At 38.8% G+C, this 22,500-nt stretch overlaps 1 protein-coding gene across 1 annotated transcript in view; it reads left to right on the top strand.

The window, feature by feature from the left end:
- The first annotated feature begins 3,858 nt into the window (after positions 1 to 3,858).
- plxna1b (plexin A1b) overlaps positions 3,859 to 22,500 on the top strand; it is a 156,478-nt gene continuing 137,836 nt past the window's right edge. The window contains exon 1 of the mRNA XM_081381179.1: positions 3,859 to 3,994. The gene's annotated coding sequence lies outside the window, so the exon portion shown is untranslated. The remainder of the gene's footprint in view (positions 3,995 to 22,500) is intronic.

Genomic DNA, 22,500 nt, shown 5'->3' on the forward strand with positions numbered 1-22,500 from the left:
TATGTGTTTAGTGTCATGCGCGTTTGAATGCGTATGAGCGTAGTCTGTCTTTACGAAGTGATATTGCCATATTCCTTGTCTGGCCTGCATAATAGAGCGTTTTTAGTCGTTTCCGCGAATCCATGTGATAAAGTTTTTATCTGTACTGAGGGAAAGGGAAGAGGATAGTCTAGTAGACACGGTCTCTGCTGACACTTCAGGGCTGCGTTGTGGTCGTGTTTAGGCACATCCAGCCCGGATCCGGCAGACTACGGTAAACCTCAGGATAAACAGAGACTAATAGTGTAGATGCCATTCTTCTTATGATGTAATGAGTACATCGGGTGTTATGGGAAGTGTTCAAGCTCCACTCAAGACGTCACACAACGTTCATAGCGTGCATTGTGTCTGTTGTAAAGAAGACTCTGAACCCGAAACGCGCTGGTGATTTATGGAATTTATTAAAGTTCCCCTTTCCACATGTGTTGCTGGATTCCACTTTGGTACTTTTTAAATTGTGCTTTGTAAGTCGCTCCAGATCTAACCTTACTTGTCTGCAATAACCACTCCCTGTACTCCTCATACTGAAGATCTTCTGTATGAGATTCATCCCTGAGCTCGTCCATGGTAAATAAATGACTCCTCTGCCTCTGGATGTCCATATGACACCTGTGCAGAAAACAGAGTTGTTAATCTCCTTATGGCTGAAGTCTTTAAGTTGTGGAATGTGGAGGATGGCTGTACTAACCTGGTCTGGTGTGTGTGTGTGTGTGTGTGTGTTTTAATAGCTTGTCTAATCTCATCCCAGCAGGGTTGCCAATCCTTGCCATGTGGCTTCGCCTCTAACAGGATTCAGAAGAACAGAGACTGAACACTTTATTGAGGGATGACCAGTCAGTTAGTGCATGTGCTGAGGTACATTATATTACAAAATAAAAAAAACCTGTTGTTGTGCTGTCATTTATCAAGTGCCCTGATTAAATGAACTCATGCATATTAATGTTGTTTTATTAAGTGATTATGAGCAGCACGGACTGAGAACCAGATGCTGGCCAGATATGACCTATATACTTAGACATGTCATTAAAGTGATTTCCTTTTTTTCTGGCCGATATGAACACAGAGGCTTTGATGTGGTTTGGCGAGGGTTTTTAAAAAAAAAGACATGAAAGAATAAAAGACTGTCAGGAAGACATAAATCATATGAAAGGTGATATCGATCAAGATCTGGCTTTGTTGCAGCTCCAGCCTTTTTGTAGCATTTGTATGATTCTGTATTTGTTTTGTATGAACTATTTATATAGACAAATGCTTATAATTGCATGCTTGCTTGCATTCACACAATGTTTGTGAGTCTGTGGAGTGAAGAGATGTCACCACCAGCGGATCAATCGACTCTGTGGCCTGAGAGAGCTTTTGTTCTCTATTCAAGTAATCATGCTCTCACAAACACACACTTAACTCCATAACATTAATGTTATATATATTAATGCTTTCAGCATAACCGAGTTTACAATGGTTTTATGCCACTGATAATACAGAAGCATCAATATGATTGCTGTCCTGTCAAATGAAACAAAAACTGCTGAGGTTCTGACTTTTTCAATAATTTTGTTTTGCTTTGTGCTTTTGCATTGTTTATATCATATGCATTGTTTATAAAATATTATTGCATTTTCTGTATTTCATATTATAATGTACTATACAGTGTTGTGTTTAATGTTGGGATCAAACTGATTTGACCACTAAACTTCAACTTCACAAGAAAGTTGTGCGAAAAGGCATGATTGTTTATAAAATATTATTGCATTTTCTGTAAGTCAAGTTTTATTTATAGAGCACAAGTTTAACACAACCGTAGTTGATCCTAAGTGCTTTCCAATACAATAGAATAAATCAATCAAATTAAAATAAAGAGAAAAGGAGTAGAGGAAAAAAAACTGAAATGGAGATAAAAATGATAAAAATCATTCAAGGTGTATACAAACATAACGTAGAACACCAACTAATTTAAAATACATACACAACATCACTCGGACCAAGTGAAGAGAGTAAAAATGGGTCTTTAAACTGGATTTAAAAGCGTCCAGTGATGGAGTGATATTTAAAGAGCAACTTGCAGGTTAGAAGACCCAACAAGTCAATGTATAGAAAAATAATGTAGGAACTAGATTTTCTTTAAAAAAAATTATAAATATGCTACAGTGGCTTCTGGAGTCGTTTTTGTGAGAAAATTTTACTTCCGCATCTGAAAATGGGCGTGACGGGCGAGAGTCGTGACGTAGCACGAGGGAGAGCGGTCGATTCACACAACAGGGAAATATGGATTGCAATGACATTTCGGACGCTGAGGAAATTGTTTACGGACCACAGCCATACAATTATGAGCCTGCTAGGCTGCCAAGAGAGCAGGGACAGGCCAGGATTAATGTTAGACAGAACATATTGGAACTTACAATAACAGAAACTAAGCTTTGATCAGGCGTTTGTCATGCTCATTAATATCCGCCCAGACTAACGTTACGTGATATAACTTAGCAGTTTCTCATGGAGAGACAGAGAGATATTTATTCATGATACATTTTTTGTTCCATAGGTGCTTGTGTGGGAAATGCGAGGCAATGTTTACAGCTGAGGAAAGTCAGTGTTACAGGGAGGTGGATGCATACTGGGCCTTAGTGGAAAATGCCAAACTTCCATGGTTGCAGTTAGTGTTACTACAGTAAAGCCATGGTGAATGTTGCTGATCTGTGGACACTGGATAGTTCGTTCATTCATTGCACAATGTTTATTCCTGGTTTTCACGTCAGCGCTGTTTGATTCGTTAATAACGGAGAAATGTGAATATTTCTCACTAGATCTCGCAGCGATGTTATTACTTCAGTGGCGAACTCTTTATTTACCTCGCAGTTAGGCTACAGTGTTGCTTGATCAGGCTCGCGCTGCACTGGTCCAAACTGATAAACGGTCCACACAAACACAATAACGAGTAACTGTTAGCTCAGTTTCGTTCCGCTTACATTGCGTTTGCCAGTTGATGTTGTGCTCGCGCCTACATCCAGCGGGAGAACCCGAAGATGCGTACACTGAAGGAACCGCACTAGCTCTGAGTCTCACCCGGTTCTTACTTCGGTATCCCATGTTGAACTCCTTCATATCGCCGGGACGATAATCATCCGATCTGAAGTGAACGCTACACACGACCGCGTTTTCCGAAGCCGACGCGGAAGAGAAATCCCGTCTCTTCACCTGCACAACCCGCACCCAGGCACAAAAGATAGCACCGTCCTTTTTCCTGTTAGGAAACCGGTGGACTCGATGTCCTGACAGGCTGGAGTTTTTGCAAGCTCCACAAACACATACATTTACCATGACGATGATAAATTGAAATACAAAAACTACTGAAAACACACTGTCTCACGACCGCTCTTACTGAATACCAACCTACTCTGCACTGAGCTGCGGCAGAGCACAGCACACGTCTCCCTCGTGTGACGTAAAATGACGCGATGTTGAAAAAAAAGCGGCTTGTACGAGCAGTCAAAGAAACGCTCACTTTATCTACTAAATTGGTGTCATTATGTCGTTTTAAAACATTTTAAATCCTGCATTATCTTTTCATATGGTATTTTCATACACGGTTATATATTCATTTAGATTTTTTTTTTACCTGCAAGTTGCTCTTTAAAGGTAAACTTAAAGGTATTGCATTTTATAATGCACTATACAGTGTTGTGTTTAATGTCGTGATCAAACTGATTTGACCACTAAACTTCAACTTCACAGTGTAGAGTGTCGTGTCTTTGCACGCCGCGCGGTGGCGCTATAGAGTAACCGGGCGCGCACTCCGCGCGTGATTGATCGTTTCCAGTGCAGTCCGTGCTCGCGCTGCTCAGTCAGATCGAAGCTGCTCGCGCTCTGAACGCATTCCTGTCGCGCCACGGAACGGGATATTTCAGCGAGTTTGGGAATTTAACTATGACTAGGACATGCCATCCAAGGATCCCTCGAACGTGTAAGTACCACAAAGGGATTATCAAAACTGTCAACGGTAAAACAGTCAGAAATGCGAGTAGTTTTGGAAAGCTGTGTTGAGACTAGACTCGTGTAGTGTGTAATTTAAGCATTGCTGTGGTGTTTAAGTGCGGAAACCAGCATTCGGCTTTTACACTATCCAAAGACCACGTAGAAAACTTTAAGCACCAAGCGTTCGACTTGTTCTCGATTTTGAGTATTGATCACATTTAGAGGCTTTGCGAACATTTGGATGTCGTTTGTTTGCTGGCTGTTTGAAGTACATTTTTACAAGCGCGTATCCTGGAATGTAAGGCTTGGGAATGGGAATTTATTACCGATTACATTTCCTCGAGCGCTCCGGCTGAATGGAAGTGTTACAGTATCAAATGTATCGGTTTTGTTTCGGCTACTTGATCCGGTTTGATTACTTTCCAAACACGTTGTGGAGTTGAACAAACTCGGGTCGTGGTGGTCAACTGCTTTGTGTCAAAGCATTTAGATCCCAAAGAACAACAGCAAGCGGCATGGTGACGGGTTGTGCTGGTAGGGTTAGGTCAAAGTTACCGAGACCGATAAGAAACGGACATTACAAAGGCGTTTTGGAGAAATTCACACACAATTAAAAACGCGATTTGAAAACGGTCTCGGAACCCTATGTTGTAAAAGGGGCTATTTTTAAACTACCCCTCCTGTTTCTCCATCCAGCTTTAAGAGGCACCCTCATCTCACAGGACCACATGTTGCTTTTGGTAACAATCGATAGGCTAATTGATTTATAAATGATTAGTCTCGATGTGTTGTGTTAAAAGGGCGTTAACAGCAGAACTGGTTATGGAAGCTGTTGCTGCGGTGCATCTGAAGGTTTCTGCTGTCCGTGGGTGTGTGCGAACGCGTCTACACATACTGTCCATTTTCTTGGTCTTCATTCATTCAGTATCTATGTATGCATGTATGTATGTGATCCAGTGCAGCATGAAAACCATGTATAAACCATTGTAAGAAGTTGGCAGACGTCATCTGCCCCTACATGACCACTGAGCTCGCGCAGGCTTTTTAATGATCGTGGACTGGTGGGATTTTGGTTAGGCTACTGATGGTTCTTCTGGGGTTTAAGAAATAGACCTTAGAAAAACGATTGGTCTCGACATATCAGACGACTATTCATGATCCTTGTCTTTCCCATTGTTATCACGACGTGACGGTTAGGAGCGTGACGGACATTCAGATGGAAATTGGGAATGTTTCATCAGGCGTGAGGGAATCGTTTGTTTAGAAAGAGGACTCCCAACACAACCCTAACGGGAATAATCTCACGGTTTGCCTATAAAAACGACTTCGGGCCCCGTGGGTCAGCGAGTTAAAGCCATTATCCTCCTTTTAGGATGTGTATTGTAGGCTAAATAAAATTCACATCGATTGCTATTGTTGTCATGTACGATTGTAGTCCCAGATCCTGCGTGTAAAATTATTTCAAACCGTCAAAGGACTTTTGAAACGTGTTATCAAGCTATAAATTAAAATTAGCTAGAGTTTGAGGTTTCTTAGACCACACACAGTCTAGAATATTTACCTGATGTAGTGTCGAGCAAACAGTACCCCGGAAAAGACCTGTAACACTGCAACATACCTGTTTTACCGTGAAAATCCGTTACACAGATTCGCGCCTTTCACAGACTGTGATGACGCGTTTTAACGGTCATCAGCATCGTAAATCCTGCAAAGTATATATATATATAATTTTTTTATTTTTAAATGTATGTACATTTAGATCACTTTTGTATTATAGCCTATTACCTTTGCTTCAAAAAACAAAACAAAAACAAAAAACTGGTTACGGTGCTACTGTGAAGGTGTTTCTAATAAGGTACAGTTGTCATCTTTCTCTCATCTGACTACCGTTATCAATCTCTTTATTTTGTCCTTTTTATGAAAGTTGTGTAACCATTAGGCCTACTGTGGAGTTTTTCTTTTGCTGTTTGAGCAAATCTGAACACGAAAAATATATTTAATGTAGTCTCTTGTTCACCACTGTAGAAGTTTACCCAACTATGAAGACTTCCGCTTCTGACAAACGTGAAATGTTCACAAATGTGAAAAGGGTCGAATGTGTAGAGTTTGGCATGCTAACTGCCCGCTAGCTGCTGTAGAACATATGTGCATACTGGCTTCCCCTCCCCACTAGCATGACTGGTTTTGCTCAGACCCACAGCAAAAAATAATGACCAAGATTATCTCCTTTACCAAAATAATTTATCTCAGCAAGACAAAAATGATTGGAAATAAATCGCTTGAGTGGGGACATAATTATGGAGCGTATGATACAAGCACTGCAGTAAATTGGGCGCAAAGGGAGAGAGTCAGGCTATTGTTTTTGTTATAGATAGTGGAAATGTGAAATAAATTTGGCCACATGGAAGATTAACAAATGTGTGGGTGAGAGAGATACAATCTTGGCAAGATTGCTGCTTTACAATTTACACCACCATGACACTGATTGTATCAAATGGTAATGGATTTAATAGGGTACTGGACAATTATCCATGGTGTTTACATGGATAATACACTCAGATGCCCCAAAACCAATGGCGGTACCATGCATTATTTGCTGGTATTCAACTACAAGAAACTCCCCTTTGTATATTTTGTGCTGCTCTTGCGTTGTCAACATCCCAGGCTCCAGCATGAGAGCTCATAATTGTGGCATTCTGTGGCCCATAGCTCACCCTCTGTTTGACTTCTATTTATAATCTCTCTCTCTCTGCTAGTTTCTCAAATGGTGCTGGGTAAACGTTTGTGTACCGCCTTGCCAGTCTATTACGCAATGGTTTCAAGTCCCAAAATATGACTGAAAGAAGTCTCTATGCCTGCATTTACACTGCAGGTCTTGGTGCCAAATTCCAATTTGTTGACACTATCCACATTTTTTGATGACCAGTTCACATCTTTTAAAAGTGACCCATATTTGATATCTGCATTTACACTGTACACTTGGCAAAACAACCCAATGTAAAGATACTGACAAACCCTTATGGATATTAACCATGGATTTACTACTAATAAAACCAAAAAACAACAACATGGTTACTATAAATGGCATCCCACATTAACTATGGTTTTGCAACACTAACCATAGTTTAACCATGGTTTTTGTAGTAAAACTCTGGTTATACAAATGGTAATCAGTCCACCGAAAAAACATGATTCCTACACTTTTACTATAATTAATTTTCATGGGGACGAAAGGCCAAAAAGGAAGTAAATATGGTGCGATTAGAAATGGACGCAGATGAAATGATAATACAAGCTTTGGCTTTCTGCATCATCTTTAAAGGTCAGTAAAACATCGGTCTCTTTAGGTGGAGAAAAAAGAGGAGAGCCCTTGTTGTCATGTGTCCACCGGAGTTGACGTCATTCGCCACGTTGCTTTTTCAATGACGTGCGATTCGCATTGACAGGAGAATATCCCGTATTTCCGCTTACATGGCAGACGCAAACGCACGTATATCATGCAGAATGTAAATATGAATGAGGCCTGAAACTGATCTGAGAATATCTGGATCCATGTGCTTTTTTCCTGCTTACAGTATATGTTCATGGGTCATTTCCAATCTATGCCACATGGGAGGAAAAAATCTGAACTGGGTCACTTGAACCATGTAATGTAAATGCGGTCTATGTCTCCTGAAGATCTATTGGTCTCTTATGCTCTATAATAGGAAAGGTATATGTTGTGTTAGTGTGATGTAAAGTATGATATCTGATCAGAGAATGTGACTCCAGAGACATATCAAGGCTCTCAAGCAAATCAAAGTAAACTTTAGCTGTTATATAGTTTTAACTGCATTTCATAAATAAGCATGTTCTGATTGAGCTGATTACATGGTAAATCCCACGTGAAAAAGGGAAAATATAGGGATTCCTTAAGCTTAAAGAAAGAAGAAAAAGTATGCATACATTGTTCTCTCTCTCTCTCTCTCTCTCTCTCTCTCTCTCTCTCTCCGTCTTGCCCTCAGGCCAGTGGTGATATTAAAAAGCATTTAAGAGGTCTAGCTGTTACTGTGTTTGTTAAAGAGCAAACAGTGAGAGGTCTTCCTCACACACAGACACTGCTAACTCTGTCCAACCTTCAGGCAGACGTCGCACAGTTTGACCGGCGTGAAATGACACGTTCACTTGCGTCCTTACTAGTGATAGACTGATAAATCGGATATTATTTGCCCATTTTGAGATCACTGACATTGGCTGAAAACTTAACCACTAGACTTGTTGATGGATAATGGCCAGTTTCTGTTTTTAAATATTATTAGTAAACTTCTGCATGCATGTTTACATCTTAATTGTTGACATTGGCTGCCTCGTTCTGTATTTATCATCTCATATGGTCAACACACCGTACAGGAGACTCTCAGGACACTGATATCATGCTTTAAAATGCAGACAGATGTTCCACAAACTCCAGTCAAGACTCACGAGGTAGACACAACAAACATTCACTGTGACCTTTGCAGTCGAGCATTCAGTCTTTGTAAATTACTCCTAACATTTGAGTTCTGTTGATATGTGGCGTTGCTTCGAAATGCATAATGTTACGTTTTAAAGTGCTTTGAATCAAGAATGGCACGAGAAAAACTGTTTCAGAACAAGAAAAACAAGCATTTCCAAAGTTTCATTTGTTTGAAAATGTTATCACCTTTAGCAAAACTCTGCAACGGAAACTAGCTTTCAGTTTTTCTTTGGATGGCATTGAACACTTTGAGTTGACAGTTATAAATTATTAATATCCAGCTTTTTCCAGTTTTATTTTCATCTGCAACACTTTCAACTGTTTTACAAAGGGCCTCTGCTCTCTCTGTCTCTCTCTCTCTCTCTCTCTCTCTCTCTCTCTCTCTCTCTCTCTCTCTCTCTCCCTCTCCCTCTCTCTCCCCGTCTCCTGTGTGACATCTGTTATTTAGGATGAGCTGTTTTTCAGGAATGGCCGACGATTGCTGCGGTCACACCCTGCAAGCAAACCGCTCTCCAGATTACACTTGAGTGCATATAAATGTGAACAGGTCCAACTCTTCTCTTCAGACAGGAGCTTGTTCTCTTGTGTTAAAGACTCACAGCTTCGTATTTCTAACGCTGGTGACTTTTTCGCACAAGTTTACGCTGCTAATCGTAGAGTAGGTGCGTCCGTGACGAGATTATCCTCCTGTAATTCCAGTCTTAAACTATTCGAGAGTTGACTCATAACTACATGTCAACAAACAACTTAGAGGAAGGACGTTCTGTCGGTTTGCTCAGAAATGGAAAAAGAGCCAACAAAATTCCAGATGAGACAGCGGCTGAAAGACGTGGGAAGCGGATCACTGCCACTTTGGCTTGTTCATTTGTTTGTTTGTATTCTGGCTCCAGCTTAGCACTCTTTCATTGGCAGTCGCTCATTTCTGGCTTTCTTGTTGTTGATAGTGTGTGTTTGTTTCTCAGCATCTGTGATCTCTGACACATGCGGTGAGTCGGCTGCTATTTGGGTTTACAGTAGTTGCAAACTTAAAGGGATAGTCCACTTAAAAATGAAAATTCATTTACTCGCCCTCAAGTTGTTTGAAACCTGTACGAGTTTCTTTCTTCTGCTGAACACGATAGAAGATATTTTGAAGAATATTTTGAAGAATATTTTTTTTTCCTACAATGGAAGTCAATGGGGTCCAAAAACTGTCTGGCTACAGACATTCTTCAAAATATCTTCTATTGTGTTCAGCAGAAGAAAGAAACTCATCCAGGTTTCAAACAACTTGAGGGCGAGTAAATGATGAAAGAATTTTCATTTTTAAGTGAACTATTCCTTTAAAGCTGAAGTGTGTGACTTATGCGCCACTAAACGTAATCGCTCATTAACGAGTGTTTTGAGACGTATCCTCACGCCATTGGCCGAGTCGGTCTTGCGGCGTCAGACTGGATGGGCGGCTCAAACACACAGAGCGCCGTGTTTACACGTCTCAGGGAAATCAAATCAAACGGTTTACTTTACGTCGTCTATGTTTATTAAGCTGGAATTGAGTGAAAAATGTTACTCACTTCAGCTTTCAAACACAAAACGACGTGTTCTTTCTGTCGTATGGAGTTGAGACTTAAACTAGTCCTTTATGCTTTCAAGTGTGTTTAAACAGCACGCAGATTGAAAAGCTGGAGGACTGACTGAATCTTCCTGCAGTGTGGGATTGTGTTTGTGTGTTTTGCAGCATGTGACGTGGCGATACTTTTTGTGTTGTTTCGACAAAATCAAACGATTGCACTGGAGTTTACTGCTGTGTGAGTCATTTTTGGGTCACACAAATAATGGAAATTGTCATACATCCCTACATACTGTCTCTCTCTCTCTCTCTCTCTCTCTCTCTCTCTCTCTCTCTCTCTCAGTCGGTCAACTTGACTTCTCTCATTCCTCCCACTCGCTCTGCTTTTTCTCCCCCTTGTTTTCTTCTGCACTCCTCGCATTGCTTATCTCCTGTGTGTGTGTGTGTGCGCTCAGCGTTTGGATGTGTTTCTGGTAGATGTTTCTCCTTTAAATGCAGTCGGCCACTAAAGCAGCAATCAGGAGGACTGACCTCTCCAAGATGTTTTCTTTTCTACTCAGTATTTTCTGCCTGTTTTTGCTCTTAGATTGTTGACTGAATTGAGATGCGAATTTCAATCTGCGACTGATCACAAGATCAGAGGTTCTCAACTCAACTAGTGTGTTGTGACCCATACACTCCTATAAATAAAGCTTCCAAAAATGTTTTTTTTTTTCACAGCGTTGCCAAAAACCCTTCCTCTAAAGAACCATTTTTTTTGTCTTGTCTACTCTAAAGAAACTTTTTCCACTTTAAAGAACCTTTTGTGCAATGGAAAAGTTCCACATATGTTAAAGTCCCCCATTTTATCCCTTAAAACTCATCTTTGATCACCAAAATGACATATTTAAATGTTTTTTCCTTAAAAAAAGTTCTTTATGCCTTAAAATATCTTGAATGTAACTCGACGCCCTTGCCTCATTTAGTATGCGCGGTTTTATGAATATGCAAATTAGCCCCGCCTCCACCCACTCAGCCCAGAGATCCACTGGTTGACGATCACACGTTGATCTGATTGGTTACAAGGTAGTTTGTGACGTCAGAAACACCAGCGATTTCAAAGCGTGTTTTTGAGACTGTCTTTGGTTCACTGCAGTTTTAATGGTTTTAACATCCATTTACACATGGTTTGTCTTAAAGCATATTAAAAACGACACATAGACATATAAATAACATTAAAAGCTGGATTTTTTTATTTATTTTTATTTTTAGGAGTGTATGGGTAGTGGACAGCATGAAATATGAGTCTATTTCATGTTTAAAAGTCATGTGTGTTGTCAGACCTCTGCAGTTCATGGTAAAACGGTTGCATTTCACTTCTTTAAAGATGTTTACCTTTTGATGTTCGATGCAAAATCAGGGTCCTGAAGCAGAACCGGTCGAGAATCCCAATCGCAGCACTGTTCTCCCCTGCGACTTCACACAGCGCTGCGGCATTGCTTTCTCTGCATGTTGCACACACACACGCGCATTCACTCAAACACACATTTCTCTTTCCTCAGTATTGTGGCTGCGCTCCTCCTGCAGTTTTAACTGCACAGACGTTTAAATAATTCAGTATCTTAAGCTCAGCTTGTAAATAATGCGAGCACACGTATTGCACTGCAGTAAACTCGCTTTAATTTAATATAACTCAGTGCGTTTATAATTGCTAAAAAGCACGAAACAAACCTCTAATGCGAATGTTTCAATTATAAATGACATATGTACACACACTGCAACACGTAGTTTTAATTATAACGTGCTCCAGTGAGAACTAATGAGATTTATTTCCTTTGCTGAGTTATGGCATTGCTCAAACAGTTTTCTTCCCATGAGCCACTGCGTTTGTGCTCTCCATACTGTGTTTGTCTTGTTTGATTGCACTAAGTGGTTGTATATCTAGTGGTGCTTTATTACAGGGCTCGCAAGCCAGCACTGTATACAAATTCCTTTTCTGTTTTCTGCGATTAATTCAGCCCCAAACGCTTTGCAATAATTCACCCAAAACATTTCAATTCTGTCATCATATTATTTTTTTCACCAATAGGAGATTTTACAATGTACAAGCTTCTGTTTTCCATACAAGGAATGTTAATGCCAAGCTCCAAAAATGACAAAAACACCATAATTAGTCTGTACAACAATATTCCAAGTCTTTTTTGTGGCTAAAATCTAAACTTATCTAAAACGGTGAGCCTTGTGAGCAAGCTACACGTGTTCTGCTGCTTGAAAGGAGAACTGAGGATTATAAATGCATGCAAATGTGTGCATTAATGTTGTTTGCATGTTGGCTGTGTGTTTGAACGGCTTTCTCCTCACTTATTTATTTGCTTTGCTCTAGTGAGCCTTCTATAGCCTACAATGGCAGTTGTTTCTGTGAAAGATGCATGTGATGACGATAAGAACGGATGCTTAAACGTTTGGCGTATGACACACCTGTAAAGATTTGAAATGCTGCTTCAGAACAGAGCGTTTGTGTGGGTGTGTGTGTGTGTGTGTGTGTGTGTGTGTGTGTGATGGCCAAAACTACATTACAGTTCATGCTTTCTTTAATCCTTCAATGAGTGTATCAGATGTCAGAGAGGCTGTTGTGTGCGTTGATAGTGTAATTTCTGGACTGTGTTAATGTTGTCATTTCACACTTCATTGCACCTTTTAAGGAGCCTGATTTCACATTCCTAACATTCCAGAAGCATGTGATGCTGAGACAGGCATGCGTGTTTGACCAAAGTCATATTCCCATGTCTATAAATATATACTCTGTGAGAGAATGGTTGTGAGGAGCATGAAGAATCATTTTCACACATGAATTGATGCTCCTCTGAGTTCACTGACAGTCTTCTGGATGTGCTGGAGGAGACTTTACAGAGTGCTGGACTCTTAACATGGTTACGGCATATGTAATAATATAGCTTTTTGTCAGAAAATTCAACAACATAAGTTTTTTTTTTTTTTTTTTTTGTTAAATGTCACAAGACAAGCTAGATATGAAAACTTTTTTCCGCCACAGAATAAAACATTTTAAAAGATAATTGTGACTTTATTTCTCACAATTGCGAGATATAAAGTCAGAATTGCATGATATAAACTCACAGTTGCGAGAAATAAACGTGTAATTTTGACACTTTTTCTTGCAATTCTGACTTTATATCTCACAATTCTGACATCTTTTCTCAGAATTGTGAGATATGAACTCGCAATTGCGTCTTATAAAGTCCAATTCTAATGAAAAAGACTGACTTTATTCCTCAGAATTGTGAGTTTATATCACGCAATTCTGACTTTATAACACGCAATTGCGACTTTATATCTCCCAATTGTGTGAAATAAAGACAGAATTGCGAGATATGAACATGCAATTCCGCGAAAGTCATAATTGCAAGTTTATTTCTCGCAATTCTGACTTTATATCACGCAATTCTGACTTTATATCACGCAATTCTGACTTTATATCACGCAATTCTGACTTTATAACACAATTGCAACTTTGTCACGCAATTCTGACTTTATAACACAATTGCAACTTTGTCACGCAATTCTGACTTTATAACTCGCAATTCTGACTTTATATCACGCAATTCTGACTTTATAACTCGCAATTCTGACTTTATATCACGCAATTCTGACTTTATAACTCGCAATTCTGACTTTATATCACGCAATTCTGACTTTATAACTCGCAATTCTGACTTTATATCACGCAATTCTGACTTTATAACACAATTGCAACTTTGTCACGCAATTCTGACTTTATAACTCGCAATTGTGACTTTTAATCAATATAAAGTGTCAATATTGACTTTATATGTAAACTCTAAATTGTGAGAAAAAAAGTCCGAATTGTGAGATAAAAAGTGGCAATTTCCTTATCTTTTTTATTCTGTGGCGGAAACGAGCCTCCACATCTAGAAGCTTTTCTTCTGAGAGTGTTTGTTGTGCTAGGTTGGCCTATTGGATTTTTTATTTTATTGCCAAGTTTATATTGTGGTATAAACTATTGCAGAGTCTCTTCACACTGCCCAGCTCTGGTGTGTTTCCATGGTGCCGGTCAGTGATGCGTGATGCGGTCCAGTGTCCGTCAGGAACGCGGCGATACACACACACACACACACACACACACGCCTCCCCCCGACCCCTTCAAAAGCCCCGCATTCATCCATCTATCTGCCTCTCATTCTCTCTCTCTCACTCTTTGTCTGCTCTGCTTTTGTGTTTGTCAGAGAGTCAGCAGCGCATTGTTTGCTGCGAGTGAAATGTACTGGCGTTGTGCTCTCGGGTCGGACCGTGACATACGCTGAAGGGAAATGTTTATCCCACGTGACGTGAGCGACTCATGCAAATGAACGCAGGGGTCGAGCTACAACAACGGTGTTAATTTGGGCTTCACCCGTTCAGCTGAATGAGAGGCTGTTCATCTTGTCAAAGAGGTTCATGGAAATTTGTTCGTTATTGTGTTTTTTGTGGGAAATGGGATGTTGGTGGACAGTTGCTCCTCATCAGGTGCTAGGGCTGCACAATATCGAAGTTATCGAAATATCGCAAATGTATATATTGCGAAATGCATATCGCAACAGCTTGCAATAATGGGGTCATGAACAAAAGACGAAGAGAAAATCACTCACTGCTCTCGGCTGAATAACTTTTGTAGCTTTAATAAAAATCAGGATATATTTAATTCATACAGTGGAAAACTAAGCAGTGTTTATTTTTACATTTGATTATTGAGTTTCTGTTGTTTAATAACCCTAATGTAGGATAACCTGAACCCCGAGGTTTACACTGATGCTAAAATAACACTTCTGATGCGACAGTAAAACGCTGATTTTCACTTTCAGAAGTTTAGGGATGTTTTCTTGTCACAAAAAGAATGTGAAACACGTATGTAGGTTATATAATTTTAAATATATTTTGAAGATAATTTAAGTTTATGTTACACACTTTAAGCATTATCGTATCGCATTATTTAATGAGTTATCGCATTTTTCTTCAATATCGTGCAGTTCTATGATCAGACGCAAATCCTTTTATAGATGTGCAGTTTTGAGGAAAACAAATGGGAAAAGTTATTTTGAAAATGTTTTAATTAGGATGCCCAGATGATATATACACATGGAGGTTGTGTGAGTTGATTAGGATTTGTATGTCAGTCAGGTTTTACATCACACTTATATTCTGATTTGATTGAACCATGAAAAGGCTGTTATTAATATTATTATTGGTTAATATATTTTCTGGCCACATGGCCTTGGTTATGGCCGCAGAAAAGTTAATTTAAATGGTGGGAAGAGGATTTTCTCTATATCTTTAAAATAAAGATGTAATGTAAAATAAAATAAAGATATAACATAAAATAAAATAAAGATATAATATAATATAAAGATATAAAATAAAATAAATATATAACATAAAATATAATACAATAAAAAATAAAATAAAATGTTATATTATATAAAATAAAATAATTTAATATAAAATAAAATACAAAATATAATTTAAAATAGAAATAAAAAATAGAAATAAATATATAAAATAAAATAATGAATAAAATGAAATAAAAATGTAATCTAAGCAAGTTTTATATATATTTTGATAGTAAACGTAATATTTAATATAATTTAATGTTTAATTAATTTCTTTTGTATAATAAAGTTTGTAGAATTATTAAATATTGTAAATTGTTTTCTGTTTAATTATTGCATTTAATTTAAAGTTTTGTTACACTTAAATGTGAAAACTTTTTAAAAACCCTTTTAAAACCTTTTTCTGCTTTAGAAAGTTGGTGTCATGGAAATAATGAAGACGTGGAATATAATAGAGTTTGATTGGTCAGGGTTGTGTTCTGTTCTCTCCAGATCTTTTATTCCAAGTCATTGATGAGTAATCAAATTTCATTCTGCTTATTACACATGAAGAATGTTAACAGGAAGATCTTCCACCCTGTTGTTTTCTCTCGCTCTGTTTCTCACGGCCGGGGAATGTCATACATCTGGTCGGATGATCTGATGTGGGATCGTCCCGGTTTACAACGGAACATGTTTCTCTCGCCGTGACCCGCTCGCTCCCTCGGCTCTCGTCATCTGACGCTCTCGGGAGATCGGAGAAACGGGCAGAGCCAGACGGAAACAAAGAACCAGGCCAAATCTGTCAGTCTTTGGCGGCTGCTCTACAAACACACAAACACACACACACACACCCACAGAAACACGGTTCGTGAGGAGAGCTGGGAAGTCTCGGTCAACACTCCTGTGGTTGTTTGCATACAGTGAGATCAGCTTATTATTGATTCTGAATAAACTGACTTTGTCTGCGGTGTTGTTCAGTCCAGACAGAATAATGTTGAGCTGCTGTGGTTAAAGTCAACATGAAATCTACATGGAAAATTCTTGTTGTTTTATGGAATATTGCAGCATTCATTATAAATGATTAATACGTGCACATCATTATCAGAATAACTTCTCTTCTCTAACTCTTCTCTTCTCTGATGACGAGGGCGGGGCAACCTGTCACTCACGTGAGATCAGCCAATAGCAAACCACACCCATCCAATCAAGCCCCGCCCACATTTGTTCTTGTTCCAGAAGTGTTTCTCTCAGATATACGTCACAATAGAGAAGTAAGAGGGTTTCATGCCGACTTTACAGATGAAGTAGCAGTGCTTCGCCTTCTGAGAATATATTTCCCAGTGTGTTTACGGTTAGAAGATGGCTGTGTCTCACGTGACCTTGTTATTCATACACGCTGTGACTATACACATCACAGCATGTAAATAGGAAAATGTTGGCGTTATGTTGTCACTCATTGGGAGCAGTGTGCTAGCTGGAGCCATTTACCTCCAGTCTTTGTGCTAAGCTAGGCTAGCGGTGGGTGCGTCAGACAGAGTTACGGCACGCACGGAGATGAGAAGGGTGTGTGTGGACTTATCTAACTCTGGGGGGGATACGGGGAAGAAGATAAAGCCCCAAAAAGTCGGCGTGTTCCTTTTAACGTCAAACATTGTCCTAACAATTTGAACTTTATCACGACACCCGTTTGAAAGTGTAATCCTGAAAGCCCTTCCCTGTGTGTGAGTGTGTGTGTGTGAGTGTGTGTGTGTGTGTGTGCGCGCTCACACCTGCCGCCAGCTCTCAGACGTGTGGACTGCCGTTGGCAGGATCTCTGGGTTTTTCAGCTCGTGATTTGAGAGTTTGGCTCTGCTCGTATCAGAGCAACAGTGATCGGCTCGAAGGAAAGAATGCAGGGAATTTAACTGAGCCAGACTCTGGTGATGAGGGAGAATGTGCTGAGATAGTTTTGTTACTTCTAGTACATTTTAAACACAACTTTGTTTTCCATTTGTGTACGCTGAATCCTGAAAAGCGTTGAGTTTCGTGCTGATTGTTTGAGGTTTGCATGGATTTTGCATGTTGTTATTTTTGTCATATCATTGTCATATCATATTTGATACATCAGGCTTTTATGGCTCATATAGTAATGATGTTGTGAGAATATTGAGGAAGAAACAGCTCAGTTTTATTCCGAGGCTCAAAATGAGCAACAATATGGAATTGGTGCAGATGCTGATATTTATATGGCCTTTATATGGATTACATAAATCTTTATAACAGACTGCTCACAATAAATGCATATAAACATCTGTCATCACTCTGTATCTGCCAATAATAGTAAGATTATTTTTAAATGCTTAGTTTTATGATCAAAGCTGTAGTTTTAAAACATAAAATACAATGCAATACAGTGATGATTGAGAGATAAATAAATATAATAATAAACCTTCCTCAAAAGCCTGATGATCATATGAATTTTCTAATAAATGATGTCTGGATAATCAAGTAAACCTCAGCTGCTTCAGTCCAGTTGAAGTATTACTAACAATATTAAAGTTACTCTTATGTTTACTTGATAAAAATCAGTATGTTTTCTTGGTAAAGAGACGTGAACCACGAGCTGAAGGAGGACGTTTGTACAGTTAAAAAGGCTTTTACTTGATAAAATGTTTAAACTACATTATGACAATGTTTTTACATTGCTTTAACTCGTCAAAATAAGTTAAGCAATTTTGAACTTTTTTTAATGTTATACAAGATTCAACTCATTTTTTAAAGTCAGTTTAATGTAATTTAAGTTCAAATGACTCAAACATCCAAGTTGATTGTACTTAATTTATTGACTGAGATTGTGTGCAACAGGTTCTTCAGCACATTTTTGGCCTATTAAATATGATAAAGTGAGCGGTTTATGCAGTGCTGGTTCAGCTGGATCTCTCTTCTTCTCCAGGTTGTGAGTGTGCGGTTTCTTTGTATTAGTTGCATGAGTTTTTCTGATCGCGAGGCGTCAGCCAATCGCATCGCAGCCGGCTTGATTTCACCGCAGGAGGTTAGGATGAGAAATCAGTGTGTTGATGAGAAATCAGTGTGTTGATTGTGCTGGGATCAGGAAACTGATTGCCGAGAGCGTCGTGAAGAACGAGACACACTGCAAACTTTGATCATGAATGCGTCTGATTGAATGATATCAGCAGACGGAGATGACGAGAGAGGAAAGAAGAGTTATTGAAGACCAAAAATACATTCTGATGGATGAAATCAAGTCTCACTCTGCGTTTGAATGGCGTGTGTGTTGTGTTTGTGTGTTATCAGATTTGTTTTCGAAGTGCTTGGACGTTTGTTTGATTGTCCGTTAATAAGATCAGGTTTGACGTGTCTGATGGATGGATACTATTTAAGACTTTTATTGCATTAAAGCGTCCAGTTATTGTCTGGGAAGTTAAATGTTGTTTAGTATTTTTAATGTAATCCTGTGTATCTTAACGATCAATTCAGTCAGGAAACAGATCTTGGTTAAATATAGGCTTTTTTATCACAAAGTTTGTGGTCTGTAAGATTGTTTATGTTTCTGAAAGCTCACCAAAAGCTGCATTTGATCAGAAATACAGTAAAAAGAGTAATATTGTGAAATATTATGGCAATTTAAAATAGCTGTTTTCTATGTGAATATACAGTAAAGTGTAATTTATTCCTGTGATCAAAGCTGTATTTCCAGCATCATTACTCCAGTCTTCAGTGTCACATGATCCTTCAGATTCAGTATAAATGCTTCTGTTCAAGTTTAATAATGACACACTAATTTGAGATATTCATTGTCTTGTGCCAAAGAATACATATTTGAAAATATTGTGTTGCCTGAGTTGCTTTGGGTTTGTAGCTTGTAGAGTTGCTTGACTTATTTAAATCGAGTGGCTTGTAGTTTGAGAAAATACAGTTTTAAAGTAGCAAACAAACTGTATGTTTACACATGCTACCTGTATCTCATGTAGATGTTGAGGTTTGAGAGGAGAAAACCACACACTGATGTCACTGATGCAAATTAAAAACTGTCTGTGTGTGTGTGTGTTAGCGGTAAAGTCGTCGAGCTGGTCTGTCCTGTTGAGTCACTGTTTGGAGGTTTATGAACCGGTTGGTGGTTTTGTCTCTCGCTGAGCTGCAGATTGAAGTTTGATCCACACACACAGATCTGCAGGACACACACACACACACACACACACACACACACACACAGATCTGCAGGACACACACACACACACACACACACACACACACACCCACACACACAGATCTGCAGCATACACACACACACACACACACACACACACACACACACACACACACACACACACACACACACACACACACACACACACACAGATCTGCAGGACACACACACACACACACACACACACACACAAAGAAAACAGAGACACACACACAGAGACACACACACACACACACACACACACACACACACACATCTGCAACACACACACACACACACACACACACACACACACACACACACATCTGCAACACACACACACACACACACACACACACACACACACACACACACACACACACACACACACACACACACACACACACACACACATATCTGCAGGACACACACACAAACACACAGAGACACACACAGACACACACAGACACACACAGACACACACACACACACACACACACACACACACACACACACACACACACACACACAGATCTGCAGGACACACACACTCTTTCTCACGGTCCGCTCTTGTAAACTGTACTGTTAGCAAGTCAGTTGTCTCTAGTGCTCTCAGTGTGATTGAAGTGTTAAAGTTTCGTATGTGTGTGTCGTCTTGCTAACATGAGTTATCCAAAATGCATATTACCATGGTACTTTTTTAGAAATATAGTAGCCTACTTACTTTGTGTCATGTGTAATGCAGTAGCATGCTATATGGGCATTGATGGTTCCATGAAGAATCTTTAAAGGGATAATTCACCGCTGGAAAGATGAGTGTGTATTTAAATTGTTCATTTATGTAGTAGAAATGTGAAATTATTTTAGAAGTTGGTGCCTTCTATACTGAGGAAAGCCTGAAAATGTATTTTTGGCTCATGTGGATGAAAGACAACAACTCCCAGAATGCACTTGCTTCGCTGCCCTACGAGGACACGCCCAAGCCACGCCTACCGGTTACAGAGGGCAGTATCGGGAGAAATGATAGAGCTAGGCTACTCGTCGACTCGAAACTGAAAAGACGGCGTTTTATGGTGAGATCCCCCTATGGGCGGGTTGAAGACATGCAGAACTAGCGCCTCCTACTGACTGGAGTCTCTCGCCTCTGATGAGCTAAATAAAGATTTTTGCGTCATCTGAGGTTTTTTCCAGACACACAATCCAGAAATCTCTGGTCTCAGGGGGACACGAGGGAGGGAAGCACGGTCACTCGAAAATACTACCGGGTTTCTACTGATACAAAGCTTAATGCTAATCGGTGAAGTATCCCTTTAACATCCATGATGGAACCTCTTTATTGCACAAAAGGTTCTTTTATATATATATTTTAAATTTTCTTCACACTAAGAAACGTTCTTTTAAAGAACTGAAAGGATGGTTCTACTATGGCGTCATTGCAAAAACATACTTTTCGTATTTTTTTTTTGTTCTATAAGACAACTGCATTCGTGTGAGTTCAGGTGTTCATAATAACACCAATTTAATGTCTGTTAGACATTATCTTAATCATAATTTTCCACTTTTAAAGTTTGCAAGCATCTAATTGTGTGACATAATCACCTTTACCTGATGTTGCAATCAGCACCTGGGTGGTTCTTCAACTACGGGCACTTTTGGCCTTGTGAACTTGATGTAAAAAAAATTGTTCAAATCAAAATGGTCACAGTCTAACAGTTAAATATAACTAGTCTAGTTTAATGATCCATAAGAGAACGCACTTACATTATAAGACAAATTGGTGTTTTTTGACATATTTTCCGATCCGCACTGAACAAATGTCATTTCCATCACATGCAAATATTTGATTATTATTTAAAATTCTTATGATATCCATAATTTCTTAACAGTGTAAAACCACTTCCACACATAGTTTTACCAATTTATACCTATATTGCAATTACCATAGATTTGTGGATTAAGTAAATTAATTGTCATGAGGCCCAAACACAAAGCTTACATCCACCACAACCTGAAATATAATATTGCATTGGTTAGATACATTTCAGAAAAATAACTACTTGTGTTATTACATTAAGTGGAACATTATCCCATAAAATATGCAGAATTTTTTAATGAGTGATTAGAATTTTGTACATATTTTTAAAAAAGTTATGAGGTGGTGGAAATGACTGGGTGTTGTGGAAATGACAATGAATGGACGTCCATGTAGAAAAACAGAAAACATTTAGTTGAAACCCATTTAACAAATCATTAGTCATTAGTCTGTTTGGTTCCATAACCAGATGAACAGTTACAGTCTTACTGTAAACAACTTTAAGCACAAATAGTGAGACCTTTATCCAGATGACCTCCGCAGCATCTTAAAAATAGATGAAAAGGCATTTAAACAAATATATATTTGAATAAATACATTAGTGTTGTACATTTCAATAAATAAAATATTCATATGTAGCCACTCAATCTAAGAATTCCACCTTGTAAGCATAAATGTCATTTCCACCACACCTTTGTCATTTCCACCCAAGAAGGTAATGTGGAGGAAATGTGGTGGAAATGACTGTGGTGGAAATGATAATCCTACAGTATTTTGTAAAAAAATCCAAGCTAGTATTACATATTAGCTATGAATTGGTAGTTAGCATTGCATGCATGCAAAATACATCTATTTGTGTTAAAAAATCTATTTATTTACAAACTCATTTATTGTTACGCCATGTTTGGAAATGACATACAATAAAAATATTTTCATTTTAAGCAACATTTACCTTGAGTTTTCTTATCCAAGTTGCTGAAGAAATTTAAAATCTCCTCCATGTCAGACATGTGCTGTGATGTCATTGTTCATCTCCATAGAAACTACCCAAACAATCTTTCAAAAAAACTTTTTAAAGGGACATTACAG

This window comes from Scardinius erythrophthalmus, assembly GCF_964197995.2.
Source record: "Scardinius erythrophthalmus genome assembly, chromosome: 12".
NCBI lineage: Eukaryota > Metazoa > Chordata > Actinopteri > Cypriniformes > Leuciscidae > Scardinius > Scardinius erythrophthalmus.